The 2,202-nt window shown below is 53.8% G+C and overlaps 2 non-coding genes across 2 annotated transcripts; one reads left to right on the top strand and one right to left on the bottom strand.

Moving 5' to 3' along the window:
* Positions 1-364: 364 nt before the first annotated feature.
* On the bottom strand, positions 365-439 carry Trnat-ugu (transfer RNA threonine (anticodon UGU)). Its single transcript has one exon. It is a non-coding gene; the product is annotated as a tRNA-Thr (tRNA).
* Positions 440-1,036: 597 nt separating this feature from the next.
* Positions 1,037-1,111, top strand: Trnat-ugu (transfer RNA threonine (anticodon UGU)). The gene has a single exon. It is a non-coding gene; the product is annotated as a tRNA-Thr (tRNA).
* The last annotated feature ends 1,091 nt before the right edge of the window (positions 1,112-2,202 follow it).

Consider the following 2,202-nt stretch of genomic DNA (forward strand, 5'->3'; position numbering starts at 1 on the left):
CAGTTCAGTTTCGTGACGTAAGCACACAATTTTGGAACATGAGTTCGAAGCGGCCAGAGTGAACTGCAAAAAAATGGTTCAAATGGCTCTGAGCACTATGGGACTTAACATCTGAGGTCATCAGTCCCCTAGACTTAGAACTACTAAAACCTAGCTAAACTAAGGACATCACACATATCCACGCCCGACGCAGGATTCGAACCTGCGACCATAGCAGCAGCGCGGTTCCGGAGTGAAGCGCCTAGAACCGCTCGGCCACAGCAGCCAGCAGTGAACTGCAGCAAATAAATGAAATGATAATTAAATGGACACCCTAGCTGCAAACAGGCGTTGATATACATCAATGGGGACAGTTGAAAATGTGTGCCCCGACCGGGACTCGAACCCGGGATCTCCTGCTCACATGGCAGACGCTCTATCCATCTGAGCCAACGCGGGCACAGAGGATAGGGCGTCTGCAGGGACTTATCCCTTCCACGCTCCCCGTGAGATCCACATTCCCAACATGTCCACACCACTACATTCGTAGTGCGCCTAATAGATGTTTGCCCACCATACTCATTACTCGTGGCAGATTAATCTACCAAGTCCCGTACGAGTTCGGGCATAGCGTGTGCGTTCGCACAACAAGGTCAATGGCCGGGAAGCCATATTTTAACTATATATGACGGTAGTATCTGTTCCCGAAAGAACTGTTACCGTGGATGACCATGCAGCTTTGCTATAAATGAAATGATAATTAAATGGACACCCTAGCTGCAAACAAGCGTTGATGCACTTCATTGGGGACATGTTGAAAATGTGTGCCCCGACCGGGACTCGAACCCGGGATCTCCTGCTTACATGGCGTGTGCGAACGCACACGCTATGCCCGAACTCGTACGGGACTTGGTAGATTAATCTGCCACGAGTAATGAGTATGGTGGGCAAACATCTATTAGGCGCACTACGAATGTAGTGGTGTGGACATGTTGGGAATGTGGATCTCACGGGGAGCGTGCAAGGGATAAGTCCCTGCAGACGTACTATCCTCTGTGCCCGCGGTGGCTCAGATGGATAGAGCGTCTGCCATGTAAGCAGGAGATCCCGGGTTCGAGTCCCGGTCGGGGCACACATTTTCAACATGTCCCCAATGAAGTACATCAACGCCTGTTTGCAGCTAGGGTGTCCATTTAATTATCATTTCATTTATAGCAAAGCTGCATGGTCATCCACGGTAACAGTTCTTTCGGGGACAGATACTACCGTCATATATAGCTGCAGCAAATAGTTTTGTCATACCGTGATATTTCAGCTACTTGCTGCTAAGACAATGTTTTCGGAACCAGTGGGTAGGTACATAAGCACAGGCGAATACACTCCTGGAAATGGAAAAAAGAACACATTGACACCGGTGTGTCAGACCCACCATACTTGCTCCGGACACTGCGAGAGGGCTGTACAAGCAATGATCACACGCACGGCACAGCGGACACACCAGGAGCCCGCGGTGTTGGCCGTCGAATGGCGCTAGCTGCGCAGCATTTGTGCACCGCCGCCGTCAGTGTCAGCCAGTTTGCCGTGGCATACGGAGCTCCATCGCAGTCTTTAACACTGGTAGCATGCCGCGACAGCGTGGACGTGAACCGTATGTGCAGTTAACGGACTTTGAGCGAGGGCGTATAGTGGGCATGCGGGAGGCCGGGTGGACGTACCGCCGAATTGCTCAACACGTGGGGCGTGAGGTCTCCACAGTACATCGATGTTGTCGCCAGTGGTCGGCGGAAGGTGCACGTGCCCGTCGACCTGGGACCGGACCGCAGCGACGCACGGATGCACGCCAAGACCGTAGGATCCTACGCAGTGCCGTAGGCGACCGCACCGCCACTTCCCATCAAATTAGGGACACTGTTGCTCCTGGGGTATCGGCGAGGACCATTCGCAACCGTCTCCATGAAGCTGGGCTACGGTCCCGCACACCGTTAGGCCGTCTTCCGCTCACGCCCCAACATCGTGCAGCCCGCCTCCAGTGGTGTCGCGACAGGCGTGAATGGAGGGACGAATGGAGACGTGTCGTCTTCAGCGATGAGAGTCGCTTCTGCCTTGGTGCCAATGATGGTCGTATGCGTGTTTGGCGCCGTGCAGGTGAGCGCCACAATCAGGACTGCATACGACCGAGGCACACAGGGCCAACACCCGGCATCATGGTGTGGGGAGCGATCT

The sequence above is a fragment of the Schistocerca cancellata genome, chromosome 3 (assembly GCF_023864275.1).
Source record: "Schistocerca cancellata isolate TAMUIC-IGC-003103 chromosome 3, iqSchCanc2.1, whole genome shotgun sequence".
NCBI lineage: Eukaryota > Metazoa > Arthropoda > Insecta > Orthoptera > Acrididae > Schistocerca > Schistocerca cancellata.